Source organism: Microcaecilia unicolor, chromosome 8, assembly GCF_901765095.1.
Source record: "Microcaecilia unicolor chromosome 8, aMicUni1.1, whole genome shotgun sequence".
Taxonomy (NCBI): domain Eukaryota; kingdom Metazoa; phylum Chordata; class Amphibia; order Gymnophiona; family Siphonopidae; genus Microcaecilia; species Microcaecilia unicolor.
The window spans coordinates 222,541,288-222,560,013 of NC_044038.1; the positions used below are offsets into that span (position 1 = coordinate 222,541,288).

Genomic DNA, 18,726 nt, shown 5'->3' on the forward strand with positions numbered 1-18,726 from the left:
GTAGCGGCTGTCGGTGAAGTAATGCCAACACAGCCCATTCAAAGTGAATGGGCTGTGTTGGCATTGCTGTGTGGCTTTGTAAAAAGGGGGTAGGGTATTTTTTTTTTCTACCTGGAGCAACAGAGGGTTAAGTGACTTCCCCAGGGTCACAAGGAGCTGCAGTGGTTATCTAACCCGGTTCCCCAGGTTCTCAGCCCACTGCACCAGCTCCTCCATTCTAACTTTTGTTTGTGTGGAATCCCTCTTACTTTGCTCCTTCACAGGTGAAGTGCTGTGATTCTACAGCAAGTGACGGAGAACATGTTAACTGTCTCTTCCTTAAGCTAAGGTCAGCGTTGTTCATGCTGGGGCACAGGGCAGAAATTTGGGAGGGTGTCCCAAAGCTCACAGGCACTGGCTGTGCCTTCAGTTAAAAAAAAAAAAAAAAGCATGGCTTGAGGGCCCAGGGCAGTTGTCCTGTATGCACTCCACCATTCCCTAATACGAGCCCTGGCTTGAGTAACAGACTGGTGGGTAGGAAACCCCTGGTGTAGGAAACCAATCATTGTCAAAAATCCTAAAGGAAGGATGTTTGGTATAGTGCAGGTCACTACCAGGGGATGAGGTTACAATGCAAAATTTAAACAAAGTCCACCCGAAAAGGAAATGGATCTCTGGTTTAGTCTAGAGGGTGGGAGGCGATGAGTGAGTAACTGTATGACATCAGGCAGAGCATTGGATTACAACCAACAGGGACTGGCTAGGAAAGCACTGTGAAACTCCCACCAGAGCCTCCAAGTTCCTCGGTGTATAGTTGAAGCAAATACTGTAAGCCAGAAACCGAGATTATAATAAAGTTGGCATGCGGCTGAGTGGATCTTTGCCTTATTGTTCGATTAAAACTGATTTCTTGCTTTTCAAGCACAACAGGCAGTTAGAGGCACCATCCGTAAGTACATTTTTAAACGTCGATTTATGCATCGCAGAGTGGAAACACTCCAGTATTCTCGGATACTGTCTCTCATGTTCCCTGTTGAAGAAGCGAGTCTTATGTGCACATTAGCAAGTCTTTTGTTTCCTAGAATGGAAGCAGCTATTTAACTACCATAAATGATAGGACTTCTGAATGTATCTGAATCCAGGCTTAAATGTGGGATAAACGCAGGTAGAATTCACCATTCTGTTAAAACTATTTTGCTTTCTTATAAATCTTATTTAAGTTTTAGTGCAACATGTACTTTCTGATTGGAACTTGTGAAAGAAATGTAAGTGGATATGTGGTTCGGATAGCACACATACAAAGAGTCAATTAATTTTTTAGAAGTCAAGCTCCACAGCTGCTCATCTAAGAATGTGGTGTTCCTTTACTTCAGAAGCTGGCCGATTTGTGAACTTGTTTTGGAAAAATATGAACAGACCTGGCAACTGAGACCTTTCTAGGGGCATGATGTATTAAGAAAAAATATTTAGTCTGTGCATTATATGCTAAACTAGTTGCTGCTAACAGCAAAAGACAAATATGTAACTTAATGTATATTTGATGTCCTAGCTAGGGTGATTGCACAAAAGAAAGCACTACAGGTTATCTGCTTGTATTCTAAATTTGTGCATAGTCAAGGAACACAGCACTGCAGAGCAGGGCTCCACAACCCTCATCCTCAAGGGCCCCAGTTCTGTCTGATTTTCAGGATATCCACAAAGAGAATTTTATGAGTTATATCTGCATGTATTTGTTTTAACAACCTGGTTCACTTGTATATAATTTAATTTGGTTGCAGCCTGACCTATCTGTTGGTTTCAGACACTGGAGTTGTACACCACTGCTGTAGAATTAGGGGAGAGCCTCTGTGGAGGATGCTTTGCCAGAGTCTAGAGGTGAATCTGCATCTCAGTGCCATACCAGGCATGGACATGATTCCTCACGTCCAAGGCATGCATGGACTCGGCCCTCCCATGTGGAGTGTTTTGCTGACTCTGATTCGGACTTTTCATGTGAGTCTGATGATCCATGGTACTTCTCTGAGGAGGAGGAGTCTTACGAAACTCCATCAAACTTCTCCCCTCCTGAGAAGAGGCATAGGTCTCCACCTCAGAGGCCTTCTCCTTCCCTGTTTTTGTTAAGGAGATGGTGGCTGCCCTCCCTATTAAGTTGGAAGCGAAGGATGAGCTGAGGGCTGGAAGGTTCTAGGTTCAGCACTATGACTGTCCACCTAGAGAAGCTGTGACTGCCCCTCTACACAGGATCCTACATGTTCATGTGATTGTATCAGATTCAAAGCACACTGGGATTTGATAGGCTGCATTTGCTTCATAATTCTTTGGTGGTTGAATCTATTCTCAAGTGAGCCAGGAGTTGCGGGGATTTTGGCTCGGCTCCCTCAAGATGTGCCGGGCCTCAACACTTATTTCCTGTATACAATCATACTAGCTCTACACGTGCCTTTACTTGTGGTTCTTGGTGCACAGTCTGTCTAACTTGGTGGACATTCTTCCCCCAGAGTAGCCAAGCCAAGTTGGCCAAAAGCAGAAGGCATGTTGTAAATTTCGGGCCAGGGTCGCTTTTGACATTGTGACAGTGTGTGTCCAGGATCTCTGCCAGAATATAGTGATGTGCAGACTCTCATGGCTGCATGTCTCTAACTTGGACCCCGCAGTTCAGCAGAGGTTGGTGGATGCTACTTGCCTTAGAGACAACCTTTTCAGGGAGAAGGTGGAAGAGGTCACTTATTGTATCGAGAAAAACACTTGATACCATCAATACCCTATACTGGCCACCTCTTGTGCCATCCTCCTTCAGGAGATTTTCTGGCAAGTCGAAGCGAGTTGCCTACTACTCTCAAAGGCGTAGGCACATTCCTTCTCGCCCTGCTCAACCATTGTGCTCGTTCTCATCAACAGCATGTGCAAAAGGCCCAACTGGCTCCCCAGTTGAAGCAAGGGACAAGCTTTTGACTGGCTTCAGGAGAGCATAGCCACCATCAAAGTGACTATCCTTGATGACCTTCTGGTAGGGGGAAGGCTGAGGTTTTTCCAAGAAAGGTGGTCCCTTGTACCCTCTGACCGACAGTTCTTCAAATAGTCCATCTCAATTACGCTCTGCATTGGGGAAAGAAACCACCAAATTGTCCATTGAGAATGTCTTACCTCAGCTGTCCACACAGGGAGGTACTTGTAGAGGAACCTTCTGCTCTTCTCAAGTATTATGAAGAAGTTCCACCAGGGGAAGGGATTTTATTCCAGGTATTTTCTTGTTCCAGAGAAGACAGGAGGGATGTGTCCCATCCTAGACCTAAGGACCCTGAACAAATACCTGGTCAAAGAAAAGTTCAGGATGGTTTCCCTGGGCTCCCTTTTTCCCTATGATTCAGGAACAGGACTGGCTATGTTTTCTCTGGACTTAAAGAATGCCTATATTTCTATCCTGTGACTGGAAGTATCAGGATGTATCTCAGATTCCATGTGGGGAAACACCACTTCCAGTACCGAGTTCTGCCATTTAGCCTTGTGTCAGCGCCCTGGGTGTTAATCAAGTATAGATTGGGAGTTTGTGTTTCCCTACCTGGACGATTGGTTTGGTTGGCTAAGAGTATGTCAAAGGAGGGTGCTCAGGAGTCCATGTGGGTAACTATTTGGGTGTTGGAGCTACTAGGGTTCATCATCAACTACCTCAAGTCCCATCTACTACCTGTTCAGCAATTGGAGTTCATAGGAACCTGCTAGATTTGGTTCAAGCTTAAGCCTTTCTCCCTTCGGCAGAGGAAGGCACTTTTGTTGCCATTGCCGTTGCACTCGCAGCAGCCTGCAGGCCATGGCTCAGCATATGTTGATGTTAGGCCATATGGCCTCCACTGTACATGTCATTCACATGGCACATCTCCGTCTGAGATCTGCCCAGTGGACCCTAGCTTTTCAGTGGTCTCAGGCCACAGGGAAGCTTGCGGATGTCATCTGAATTGCCCCCAGAGCTGACTCAGTCTCTCCTCTGGTGGACAATTCGGTCCAATTTGACCCTGGGACTACCATTCCAAATACCTCTACCTCAGAAGATGCTAACAATGGATGCATCCAACCTGGGATGGGGAGCTCATTTAGACACACTTCACACTCAAGGCCCATGGTCAGCCATGGAGACAGATTTTCACATCAATCTTCTGGAGCTCCAGGCAATTTGGAACATTAGCAGTTCATGGTATTAAACTACAGGAGAATGTTCTGAGTTATACAAAGATGGGCAGCACCATCTTTTAAGAAAATTGTTCATCCTTTGCCCGTCTGCTTTCTTTATTCACTGTTGTGTCTGCGGAGGCTGTTTCTTCTTCTTTATGTCCAATTCATAATGAACAGCACTTAGCAGCAGAAGATTCTAAGGGCTTGATACTCAAAAGGGTTTAACCAGGCAAGAGAGGCTCTTGCCCGGTTAAACCATGCTGAACAGGCCAGCTACCAGTATTGAGGGGTACTTAAATGGGTAGTGCTATTGGTACTAATTGGCCATATCAAAAGTGGCAGTGGAGGGTTGTTCTGCAGATGGATTCAGGGAGGAACCGGGAGTTATATGGGTGCCGGTGATATCCAGTACCAAAGCCCGCATAGCTGTGACCAGATAGGATCACACAAAAGGCAGTCCTAACTTCGGTCACTTTGCTATGCAGTTACCGGCACTGAATAGGGGCCTGTACCTACATAACTTCTGGGTAGTGGCCTGTAGATTCCTGTCTTCTCCCCTCCCAGCTCTCTCATGAGATTACTGCTAGAGCAGTGGTTCCAAAGGCTGGTCCTGGAGGCACCCCAGCAAGTCAGGTTTTCAGGATATCCACAGTGAATATTTATGAGAGAGATTTGCATACAGTGGAGGCAGTGCATACTGGGAACCACCGTGCTAGAGGCATTTTTCACCAGGAGCAGGCAGTGGTATGAGCTAATCAATTTTGCTTCTGCCTGGACTACTCTCTACACCAGTGGTTTTCAACCCAGTCCTCAGGGACCACCTGACCAGTTGGATTTTTAGGATATCCAAAATGATTATACATGATATGTAGTAGCATGTACGTTTTCCATTGCATGCAAAAATCTCTCATGCGTATTCATTGTGGGTATCCTGAAAACTCGACTGGCCATGTGGTCCCTGAGGACTGTGTTGAAAACCACTGCCCTAGACCAGTGGGAATATTAAGGTAGGTCTAGGGGGATGTACTGGAGTGTGTGTGGGGGTTGTACAACCTTGTTGTGGGAGTGGAAAGGGCCCAATACTTTGGGAGGGGGGTCCCAGCTGATATTCAGCCACGTTTTCACTTGGTTTTTCCTAGCCCGCAGATTAAAAAAAATGTTTTTGTTGTTTATCCGTTCATTTTCATAAATGTTTTTGACATGCGTTAAATGAACCAAATGCACTCCAACAAATACACTATTGAATACCATCTTGGGTATAAGACAAGCAAAATTGTAATTTATTATAAAATCATTGTACATTCATTATAGTGCAGTGAAGAAGTAGCACAATCCTATGAGAGAGAAATGTTCTTCCTGCCTTCAAACTCTATCTTTAGAACAGTAATTTGCTGAGATTGCGAAGCACTTAGAACCAATACAGTATAAAGCAACTTTGAATGTAATGTAGTCCGAGCACAATTAGCATTTCTCACTTAAAGGAATACCATCACTTCTAAGATCATCTTCTAGCCAATATAAATCTAAATAGCTACAGGTGATTGAATATATTATTATTATTATTTATTCATTATGATAAACCACATATTCTTGATTAACAGCTGATGCAGTGGACAGTATAAAACCATAGTTCTCATTACAAATGACATTACATCATCGAGAGGGTAAGATTTATAGGAAGGCCCATATGTTGGGCCTGTTTTATTGGCCTACACAGGGCTTGGTTTCCTAGGGAGTGGCCTGGAATCCAGTTCATTCTTTTCAGACTCCAGAGCAGCAGGGGAAGTTCTGCTCCAGCCCCTCCCTGCCAGGCAGCCTCAAAGGGAGCGAAAGAGCCTGGAGCAGAGCAGGCAACGGTGGCTGTACTCCCTAATCCAGCCTCTCATCTGCTGCTCTGGCTTCACTGTTTCACTTTTTTTGTCTACAAATGGAGCTGCATCAAATAGCATATTTTACTATTCGATCAAATACAAATAATGAAAAATATTATTTGGCTGAATATGAGTACCAAATACTAATAATGAGCATTGAGCTTTACCATGACAAATGACATCCAGAGGTGGAGGAGTGGCCTAGTGGTTAGGGTGGTAGACTTTGGTCCAGGGGAACTGAGGAACTGAGTTTGATTCCCGGCACAGGCAGCTCCTTGTGACTCTGGGCAAGTCACTTAACCCTCCACTGCCTACCGCATTGAGCCTGCCATGAGTGGGAAAGCGCAGGGTACAAATGTAACAAAATTAAAATAGATACTATTGGAGATTCTACATGGAATGATGCTACTATTGGTGATTCTACATGGAATGTTGCTATTCCACTAGCAACATTCCATGTAGAAGGCTGCGCAGGCTTCTGTTTCTGTGAGTCTGACGTCCTGCACATATGTGCAGGACGTCAGACTCACAGAAGCAGAAGCCTGCGCGGCTACATTGGTGATCTGCAAGGGCTCCCACTTCAGGCACAGGCAGCTCCTTGTGACTCTGGGCAAGTCACTTAACCCTCCACTGCCTACCGCATTGAGCCTGCCATGAGTGGGAAAGCGCGGGGTACAAATGTAACAAAACAAACAAAAAAATTCACATTCCACTGCTGTTCCTTGTGATCTTGGGCAAGTCACTTAACTGTCCATTGCCTCAGGTACAAATTTAGATTGTGAGCCCTCCAGGGACAGAGAAATACCAAGTGTACCTGAATGTAACTCACCTTGAGCTACTACTGAAAAAGGTGTGAGCAAAATCTAAATAAACAGAATGTTGGGTATTATTAGGAAAGGAATGGAAAACAAAAATGAGGACATTATAAACATTATGATGCTTTTGTATCACTGTATGGTGCAACCGCACCTCGAATATTGTGTGTAATTCTGGTCACCACATCTCAAAAAAGATATATTGGAATTAGAAAAGGTACAGAGAAGGGTGACGAAAATGATAAAGGGGATGGGTGACTTCCCTATGAGGAAAGGCTAAAGCGGGTAGGGCTGTTCAACTTGGAGAAAAAACGGCTGTGGGGAGATATGATGGAGGTCTATAAAATAATGAGTGAAGTGGAACAGGTAGATGTGAATCACTTGTTTACTCTTTCCAAAAATACTAGGACTTGGGGGCACACAACAAAGCTTCAAAGTAGTACATTTAAAATGAATCAGAGAAAATATTTCTTCACTGAACATGTAATTAAACTCTGGAATTGTTTGTCAGAGACTGTAGTAAAAGCAGTTAGTTTAGCGGGGTTTAAAAAAGGTTTGGCTAGCTTCCTAAAAGAAAAGTCCATAAGCCATTATTAAATGGACTTACAGAAAATCCACTGCTTATTTCTAGGATAAGCAGCATAAAATGTATTGTACTGTTTTGGGATCTTGCCAGGTATTTGTGACCTGGATTGGCCACTGTTGGAAACAGGATGCTGGGCTTGATGGACCTTTGGTCTGTCCCAGTATGGCAATAAGTAAATAAATAAAAAGCAATGTGAAATCAGAGATCAAGTGTTTATTTCAGTAGGATTTAGCACAGTAGTGCCCTGAATTATTTATATCTGAATTTAAATAACTATTTGGCTGAATACAAATATTCAGTACAGCCCTATCTACAAATTAAGAGCTGGAGCTTACGTGTCTCTTATAAAAATTTCCCATCAGATAATAGGCACAGATATGTACAGGTGCTAATGGTCCATCTTAGTTGCAGGCATATACACGTATGATCTACATGTAAAAGTGTCTTACACTTCTGCCTCAACTTCACCCAACCTCTTCCCTTGGGCAATTTTATAGATGCCTGCTTTAGCACATAAAACATTTTATGTATATAAAGACTTATTCAAATTTACATGCGTAGAGTTTGTACACATGTAAGACTGCTCTGCCTAAGTGGAGGCATTCCTGGTGTCATGTTGGGGAGGATTTGCATATTTGTCCATAGTTTTGAAAATTCAAACGTATGTACATGAATTAACCTTGAAAAATTTTGCATATCAAAGAGCAGGTACAGTGGGGGAAATAAGTATTTGATCCCTTGCTGATTTTGTAAGTTTGCCCACTGACAAAGACATGAGCAGCCCATAATTGAAGGGTAGGTTATTGGTAACAGTGAGAGATAGCACATCACAAATTAAATCCGGAAAATCACATTGTGGAAAGTATATGAATTTATTTGCATTCTGCAGAGGGAAATAAGTATTTAATCCCTCTGGCAAACAAGACCTAATACTTGGTGGCAAAACCCTTGTTGGCAAGCACAGCGGTCAGACGTCTTCTGTAGTTGATGATGAGGTTTGCACACATGTCAGGAGGAATTTTGGTCCACTCCTCTTTGCAGATCATCTCTAATTCATTAAGAGTTCTGGGCTGTCGCTTGGCAACTCGCAGCTTCAGCTCCCTCCATAAGTTTTCAATGGGATTAAGGTCTGGTGACTGGCTAGGCCACTCCATGACCCTAATGTGCTTCTTCCTGAGCCACTCCTTTGTTGCCTTGGCTGTATGTTTTGGGTCATTGTCGTGCTGGAAGACCCAGCCACGACCCATTTTTAAGGCCCTGGCGGAGGGAAGGAGGTTGTCACTCAGAATTGTACGGTACATGGCCCCATCCATTCTCCCATTGATGCGGTGAAGTAGTCCTGTGCCCTTAGCAGAGAAACACCCCCAAAACATAACATTTCCACCTCCATGCTTGACAGTGGGGACGGTGTTCTTTGGGTCATAGGCAGCATTTCTCTTCCTCCAAACACGGCGAGTTGAGTTCATGCCAAAGAGCTCAATTTTTGTCTCATCTGACCACAGCACCTTCTCCCAATCACTCTCGGCATCATCCAGGTGTTCACTGGCAAACTTCAGACGGGCCGTCACATGTGCCTTCCGGAGCAGGGGGACCTTGCGGGCACTGCAGGATTGCAATCCGTTATGTCGTAATGTGTTACCAATGGTTTTCGTGGTGACAGTGGTCCCAGCTGCCTTGAGATCATTGACAAGTTCCCCCCTTGTAGTTGTAGGCTGATTTCTAACCTTCCTCATGATCAAGGATACCCCACGAGGTGAGATTTTGCGTGGAGCCCCAGATCTTTGTCGATTGACAGTCATTTTGTACTTCTTCCATTTTCTTACTATGGCACCAACAGTTGTCTCCTTCTCGCCCAGCGTCTTACTGATGGTTTTGTAGCCCATTCCAGCCTTGTGCAGGTGTATGATCTTGTCCCTGACATCCTTAGACAGCTCCTTGCTCTTGGCCATTTTGTAGAGGTTAGAGTCTGACTGATTCACTGAGTCTGTGGACAGGTGTCTTTCATACAGGTGACCATTGCCGACAGCTGTCTGTCATGCAGGTAACGAGTTGATTTGGAGCATCTACCTGGTCTGTAGGGGCCAGATCTCTTACTGGTTGGTGGGGGATCAAATACTTATTTCCCTCTGCAGAATGCAAATAAATTCATATACTTTCCACAATGTGATTTTCCGGATTTAATTTGTGATGTGCTATCTCTCACTGTTACCAATAACCTACCCTTCAATTATGGGCTGCTCATGTCTTTGTCAGTGGGCAAACTTACAAAATCAGCAAGGGATCAAATACTTATTTCCCCCACTATATAAATATGTGCAGAGCTTCCTTGCAATAATTTTCTAAGTGGAAATCTGTGTATTCTTTGAAAAACTGACCAAGTCCTCCTAAAATCCTTTTTTTTTTCCACTCATGCAGTTGTAATCCTCCTTAGCCTAGTAGTAATGCAGTGGCCTGACAATCTGGGAACCGGGTTCGATTCCCACTGCAGCACCTTGTGACTCTGGCCAAGTCACTTAACCCTCCATTGCTTCAGGTGAAAAATAAGTACCTGTATATAATATGTAAACTGCTTTGATTGCAACCACAGAAAGGCAGCATATAAAATCTCATCCCCATTTTCCTTATATCTCCTGGGTAAATTTATGCCCCAGGCACACATTGTGCTCACAGGTTATAGGACAGTAGCAGTTATATATTTGAGGCACTTAAATTCTACAGCATGAAACTGCAAAAGGGACATGGGCGAGGAAGGGACATGCCAAACACTTGTGTGCTGAGGTTTTAGAATACTGTCCGGTACATGCAAAATTGCTAAATTTAGGTGTGAGCATTTATACCTGCCACAGAGCTAGCTACATTCTGAACACCTAATGTTACATGCATAAATATGTTCTGTAATGGCAATTATGCGTATAGTTACCAGTACAAATTTTGCATTTAGCGCACACACTTGAGGTATTTAATTTTACATAAGTACATAAGTAATGCCATCGAGCCCAGCATCTTGTCCACGACAGCGGCCAATCCAGGCCAAGGGCACCTGGCAAGCTTCCCAAATGTACAAACATTCTATACATGTTATTCCTGGGATTTGGGATTTTTCCAAGTCCGTGTAGTAGCGGTTTATGGACTTGTCCTTTAGGAAACCGTCCAACCCCTTTTTAAACTCTGCTAAGCTAACCGCCTTCACCACATTTTCCGGCAATGAATTCCAGAGTTTAATTACACGTTGGGTGAAGAAAAATTTTCTCCGATTTGTTTTAAATTTACTACACTGTAGTTTAATCGCATGCCCCCTAGTCCTAGTATTTTTGGAAAGCGTGAACAGACGCTTCACATCCACCTGTTCCACTCCACTCATTATTTTATATACCTCTATCATGTCTCCCCTCAGCCGTCTCTTCTCCAAGCTGAATAGCCCTAGCCTCCTTAGTCTTTCTTCATAGGGAAGTCGTCCCATCCCCGCTATCATTTTAGTCGCCCTTCGCTGCACCTTTTCCAATTCTACTATATCTTTCTTGAGATGCGCCGACCAGAATTGAACACAATACTCAAGGTGCGGTCGCACCATGGAGCGATACAACGGCATTATAACATCCTCACACCTGTTTTCCATACCTTTCCTAATAATACCCAACATTCTATTCGCTTTCCTAGCCGCAGCAGCACACTGAGCAGAAGGTTTCAGTGTGTTATCGACGACGACACCCAGATCCCTTTCTTGGTCCGTAACTCCTAACGTGGAACCTTGCATGACGTAGCTATAATTCGGGTTCTGTAGAGAATTGCCTCCATAATGTCTCTTTTTAATGCTTAATAAGACCACAAATTACTTACAAATGAAGAAATGAATAATGCATATACCATAATATGTATACTGAGCAAAACGTTTCAGCAATAGGCAATGAACCATAACATTTCCCAGTAACCTGCCCTTCCAGTATTTGGCTTACAGTCCTGCTTTCCACTTGTCAATCCTAAGCAACAAAAGCTTGTAGAAATAGCTGGGTTTTCAGATCCTTTCTAAACATAGCAATCTTTCATCATCCTCATCTCCTGGACATGTGATTTCCAATTTCTGGGCACCACATATAAAGATGTTTTAGTCTCTGCACTCCTTAATCTTCATTCAGCAGACAGGTCTGTAATAATTGCTGTGCTGATCTCACACTTCATAGTGGAGAGTGTTTGCATAACTCTGCACAGGAGGAACTAGGGGCAAAACCATTGCAGTGCTTTAAAAGCTAACGTCACTAACTTAAAATGATACCAGAATATAACTGGGAGCTAATGCTTTTCCTGTAGAGCATACACACCATTATTATGTTTGCAATGGAATGTGTCTCATTTGTAATAGCCACAGGCTAACCTGAGGTAAGCCACAATATTAAATATTCCCATAATATACAAAATGACCTCTATAATTCAAGTGCAGATGTCAGTTTTATTCAAGTAGTAACAGAGTAATTGGAGTGTATGAAAAACTGATTTTCATGTTAAGCGCTGAATCAACTATGATACCTAAATGTCAGATTTGTTAACAAGCGCTGATGTAATTTTTTTGTGAGCCAAATATAGTTGTCACTAGTGCAGACCCATGTATGCACGCATCCAGCGTGGTCCACCATGCTAGCACACGTTTTTGCACTCTGTCTATTTGTATTCTATTTTTGGATTACGTTTGCATTAGGAAACCCTGCAGTGAGCTATAGAACATAGCTCGAGACGAGGTTACTGCATCAGCTACTCTGTTCTCTTATACTGAGCCATTACTGCCATTGATGTGTGTTTTTTGTTTTATTTAGAATTTGCTATACTTCAAAGTAGGTCAAAGTGATTTACAAAGTACTAAAGTTAAATTTAAAATAAAAGGAATTTCATTATATATAGGAAAGAGTACAGTCACTCATAGAGAATCAAACGTACCTTAAACGGGTAGCTATATGCACTTGGAGCAAGGCACCCTAAAAGCCTGTTGAAATAATTTTTTTTCAAAGAACCTCTAAAGCATGTTTGACTAGCTCAGTTTGCAAGCTAAAATAAAGTGAGTTCCAAAAGGCAAGGCAAAAAAAAGTCTCCTATCTGGTCAATTCCAAACAGACCTTGGATGGGGCACAAAAAAACCAGGCGGTGATTAAGTGAACATGGAATAGTTAAGGAGGCAAGATAAGGTGGACAGCCATCACAAATAGCTCTAAAAGTGAGGATCAAAATTTCAGACTGAATAAGATAAGATCAAAAGCTAATGCCTTCACTTCAAAAGTGGTCATGTGGTCAAATCTTCTGGCACAGCAGAGAAATCGAACTGAGCAATACCTGCATAAACAACATTACTGTAGTCAAAGACACCAAAATCGGAAGAGCGTGAAGAAAAATGTACTTGGGTGAATTGTCAAAATATCTATGAATGGAGCATAGTTGATGCAGGACAAAAAAAACCCCACCTTCTTGACTACCAGTGAAATCTGTAAAGTAAAATGACAGTTGATAATTGATAATAGCTCCAAAATATTTAAGAGTCTACAATCTATACTTGGTAGCTGAATAGGGTAGGGGATATTGAGGGACAATCAGAATGACAATGAGGTTATGGCATTAAGGCAATGGTATAATAGATTGAAATCTGGGTTTTGAAGTAGTGTGGTAGACTAGTAAAATGTCATCAGCATCATAATATGCACTAACTCCAAGATCTTGCAATAGAGTTGGTAGAAGGCTTAGGAAGATATTCAGCAAACAAGGGAGAAAAGATTGAGCCCAGAGGTACTCCATTTTGAAGTGCCCGAGGAGCTGAGGTGGTGGAGGGCGTAGATACTTCAATGGTCTGGAGAAAACAGCTAAACCATTTCAAGTCCTGTCCTTGAAGACTGATCACATTCAAATGGGATAGAAGAAGCTAATGATCCACCAGGTCGAATGCCACAGAGAGGTCAAGGAAAATAACAACAACTACATGCCAGTGTCGTCAATGCTATGGACTTCATTGAGGAATGATTAAACAGTCTCTGCGCTAAACTCAGACCAGAAACCTGATTGTCTAGCGTGGAGAATCCACCTATTTCCCACAGAGGTAGAAAGTTGTGAACACTATCTCATCTACTAATTTTGACGAAAACACATATGAGAAATGGGTCTGTAGTTAAGCGGGAATGAAGGATCCACACTGAATTTCTTTAAGATAGCTAGACAACAGCTGTCTTACAAATAACGGGGACATGCAATACACACATCTTCATGATTTCAGAAATATATATCCCAGATTTCTAAAATCAGCATTTACAAAACAGCACAGGGAGGATCCAAGTACAGAACAAAGTCCAAGAAACAAAAGGAAGCCCCAAGAGCCTTCACAATTGGGACACAGTTCCTTTAATTATTTGACTTGAAAATCAATCTTCCATTGATGACCCAACTTGAACCATGCTTCGGCGCACAGTGCCTGCGTCAGGGGTCAACTGTGTTTTAACATGGACTAGATTCTATGTGCAGCAGCAAAACTTCCTCCCATGCACATTAAGAGGTAATCACTCGGCGCATTAGGTACAAAGTTGGTCCCCTTGTTCTTTGATCAATGAATTTAGACATATATGTATTACAGATGTTTAAAAGTTGGTTTATGCATGCCCAAATCATGAATAGGGGATTCTAAGACTGTCGTCTGTATGTGCAGCTCAGCCTCCAACTTCACCTTCATTTTTCCACCATGATGGATTCTCTGTGCTTGACTTTCTTCAGTTTCAATATAGCTATTTTTATGATATCCAAGAATAGACTCAAAATAAGAACAGAGAATTCTACCAGTAGATGCTCAAGATCAGTGAACAAGCTAGTGTGAGAAATAACATAATATACGAGAACTAAGTATTCCCCTTGGAGTAAGATTTTTAATAGTACATTGTTAAGAATACTTAATTTTAAGTAGTTCACCTTTTAGAAGGGTCTGCTAGGTCAGCTGTGCTTATCTGTATTTGATACATTGCAGATGCCTTGGAAAAGTCTAGGCATCAAATTGCCTATTTTCAAGTTCTTACTTTGAGCAAATATTGTATATCGTTTATTCAGACTTTCTAAATTGCCTGGACTGACATACAGGACTATGCAATGTACAGTGTAAAACATAATAAAATTGAAAAGAATGCCAATTTTAGGTTTCTTTTACTAAGCCATACTAGTGATTTCTGTGCGGCAAATGAGAGGAAGCCCATAGCTTCCTCTCATTTGCCGTGCCAGGAATTGCCAGCGCAGCTTAGTAAGAGTGTGCACTCTCTATCTCAAAAAGAAAATAAAGTAGAAATTTTAAATGACCTGTCCTTGACTTTTTACAGGCAACTCTCAACACCTAATCTGCAAAGTACTCACTAAAAGCTTTATGAAACAAATGTGTCAGTGTTAAAAGAATCTCATCCCTATTTTTTTAGAATTCATAACATAAGTAGGTAATTCAGAGCGATTTACAATTTCAGATACTAAAGGAAAGAAATTAGAATAATAAAGAGGAAAGAAGATTAGAAATCGGCGCTGTCGCACATCAGACCATTCCCCCCCCCCACCCAAAAATCAGGCAGCAACCCAACACCTAGGTTCCAAATGCTTGACGATATAGATTAGGTTTTAAGTTTAACCTTAAATTCATCAAGAGATTGTATCAAATGCAAATCCAAGGGGAGGAAGTTCATAAAGTGGGTCCCTGAATACTAACAACTTCTTTCTAATAGTGGAAGAAAGAGTGACGGACAGTGAGGGTATCTGAAGCAGCCAACTTTCAGACGAGTGAGGCATCCGTGTTGGAGTGTAGGGCAAACTGGTCAAAGAAATTGGAGTTCCATGAGAGGGAGAGCCTTAAATACCAATAGCAACAACTTTTATTCACTCTGTAGGAAACTGGAAGCCAGTGCTCAACCCATAGGAAAGGAGTGATATATGCTCAGATACACAGTAGATACACAGCCACGTTTTGCACCAAATGCAAATGCTGCATCTGTTGTTTAGTAGCGCTGCATAGGAGAGCCTTACAATAGTCTAATGTAGAGAGTTTCAGGGCATGCACAAGTACCCTGAGGGCCAAGTCTGTAAATAGGCGGCGGACAGTACAGCTTTCTCAATTTTGAAAAAGCAACTCTTCACAGTTTGTGTAATATAATGGCTAAAAGACAGTGAAATGCCCACCATCACCCCCAAGTTGTAATCTTAGAAAGAATGTATAAGTCAGAACTGAGATGTCGGTTTCCACTAGTATCTTTAGAAAAGGGTCTGCCAATATAGATTCTTTTCTATAATACATATGTGTACCGGCTATGTGCAGTTACAAGTTCAAATAAATTTGAAACACTTTTAGCTGTAGCATATTCATGTTCATTTTCAATACATAATAAAATCAACAATAACACTTCCCCTTTCATAGCAATATTGTGAAAGTCCTCATCGCTCTCTATTCTTGCGCTTGTGAGGGAAGTTTTTATATCGCACCGGTGTAAATAGATGTTCCATTCCCTCTTTGCAGATTAACCCACTCAGGAGCAAATCAGATCAGAGATATTCCTGCAGAGTATCAGTTTTCTGAGAGCAATGTCACTGAGCCACGGTTCCAAAAATAATTACCACCTGGAAGGTGCTGTTTGTTTTACTAGAGCCCTTTGTATATCAGAACCACCTCTGGTCCTGTCCAACAAAGCAGCCAGAGCTGCATCTGCCACGCTGTGCAGATGACACTTTTTCATGTGAAAACAGCGGCATCACAAATAGAGCAGCTGGAAATTCACCACTATGCCAACCTCATATAGTTGGTCATATATCATACAATCTTAGAACACGGTACTACAACACCATGCCATTAGTCCAAAGAGTGTTTTTTTTATCATGGCTGCAGCATGATTATGGTTCTGTATGATATACCACTTTTCTTGAACAAATATATTCACTTCCTTTATCAATACATGATTAAACCAACAATACAACAATTTGGCTAACATTTTATTTGCTAGTTTCAATCTTTTGATGTCTTCCCCTCTTCCACCTAGATGCACAGCACCTGCACTCAAGGCATATGATATGAAAGGGCTAGGCAGAGCTGATGTTCAATGGCACTGCCCGGTTAAATGCCACTGAATGTCAACACCCAGCCTGCAGACCACAATTTAAACAGGCAGGAGACACTCCTGCCCACTTAAATCGCTTTGAGTATTGACCAGCTAATGTTCATGAATTTATGTGCAGAAGGAAGGGATCCTCAGGAGCTTAGCCTAGAATGGGTGGCAGAGCTGGTGGTTGGGAGGCGGGGCTAGTGCTGGGCAGACTTATACGGTCTGTGCTGGGGCTGGTGGGTGGGAGGCGGGACTAGTGCTGGGCAGACTTATACGGCCTGTGCCGGGGCTGGTGGTTGGATGGCGGGGATAGTGCTGGGCAGAGTTATATGGTCTGTGCCAGAGCTGGTGGTTGGGAGGCAGGGATAGTCCTGGGCAGACTTATACGGTCTGTGCCAGAACTGGTGGTTGGGAGGCGGGGTTGGTTGTTGGGAGGCGGGGATGGGGCTGGCCAGACTTGTACGGTCTGTGCACTGAAGAAGACAGTACAAATAAAAAAGTAGCACATATGAATTTATCTTCTTGGGCAGACTGGATGGACCGTGCAGGTCTTTTTCTGCCGTCATCTACTATGTTACTATGAATGCAATATAAAATATTCATTCTTTTGGTATCGTCTGGACTTCCACTTGTTTTCAGGCACACACTATGGCACTTCTTGTTGCCATAATACTCCATTTAATCAGTCTTCCCCCCCACCCTTAGTAAATTTGTGGCAGCAGCCCTAAAAGACATCATTTGACCCTCAAGAGCTGTCCTATTCCTTTATGCATCTCCCTTCCCACTTTCTAAAATTCCACCACCACCTTCTCACACTTCCACTACAGTGGTGGAAATAAATATTTGATCCCTTGCTGATTTTGTAAGTTTGCCCACTGACAAAGACATGAGCAGCCCATAATTGAAGGGTAGGTTATTGGTAACAGTGAGAGATAGCACATCACAAATTAAATCCGGAAAATCACATTGTGGAAAGTATATGAATTTATTTGCATTCTGCAGAGGGAAATAAGTATTTGATCCCCCACCAACCAGTAAGAGATCTGGCCCCTACAGACCAGGTAGATGCTCCAAATCAACTCGTTACCTGCATGACAGACAGCTGTCGGCAATGGTCACCTGTATGAAAGACACCTGTCCACAGACTCAGTGAATCAGTCAGACTCTAACCTCTACAAAATGGCCAAGAGCAAGGAGCTGTCTAAGGATGTCAGGGACAAGATCATACACCTGCACAAGGCTGGAATGGGCTACAAAACCATCAGTAAGACGCTGGGCGAGAAGGAGACAACTGTTGGTGCCATAGTAAGAAAATGGAAGAAGTACAAAATGACTGTCAATCGACAAAGATCTGGGGCTCCACGCAAAATCTCACCTCGTGGGGTATCCTTGATCATGAGGAAGGTTAGAAATCAGCCTACAACTACAAGGGGGGAACTTGTCAATGATCTCAAGGCAGCTGGGACCACTGTCACCACGAAAACCATTGGTAACACATTACGACATAACGGATTGCAATCCTGCAGTGCCCGCAAGGTCCCCCTGCTCCGGAAGGCACATGTGACGGCCCGTCTGAAGTTTGCCAGTGAACACCTGGATGATGCCGAGAGTGATTGGGAGAAGGTGCTGTGGTCAGATGAGACAAAAATTGAGCTCTTTGGCATGAACTCAACTCGCCGTGTTTGGAGGAAGAGAAATGCTGCCTATGACCCAAAGAACACCGTCCCCACTGTCAAGCATGGAGGTGGAAATGTTATGTTTTGGGGGTGTTTCTCTGCTAAGGGCACAGGACTACTTCACCGCATCAATGGGAGAATGGATGGGGCCATGTACCGTACAATTCTGAGTGACAACCTCCTTCCCTCCGCCAGGGCCTTAAAAATGGGTCGTGGCTGGGTCTTCCAGCACGACAATGACCCAAAACATACAGCCAAGGCAACAAAGGAGTGGCTCAGGAAGAAGCACATTAGGGTCATGGAGTGGCCTAGCCAGTCACCAGACCTTAATCCCATTGAAAACTTATGGAGGGAGCTGAAGCTGCGAGTTGCCAAGCGACAGCCCAGAACTCTTAATGATTTAGAGATGATCTGCAAAGAGGAGTGGACCAAAATTCCTCCTGACATGTGTGCAAACCTCATCATCAACTACAGAAGACGTCTGACCGCTGTGCTTGCCAACAAGGGTTTTGCCACCAAGTATTAGGTCTTGTTTGCCAGAGGGATTAAATA

The 18,726-nt window shown here is 43.0% G+C and overlaps 1 protein-coding gene across 1 annotated transcript in view; it reads left to right on the top strand.

Moving 5' to 3' along the window:
• Positions 1 to 777: 777 nt before the first annotated feature.
• The window catches only part of LOC115475821 (cAMP-dependent protein kinase inhibitor gamma-like), a 48,959-nt gene continuing 31,010 nt past the window's right edge, over positions 778 to 18,726 (top strand). Inside the window, exon 1 of the mRNA XM_030211830.1 lies at positions 778 to 928. The gene's annotated coding sequence lies outside the window, so the exon portion shown is untranslated. The remainder of the gene's footprint in view (positions 929 to 18,726) is intronic.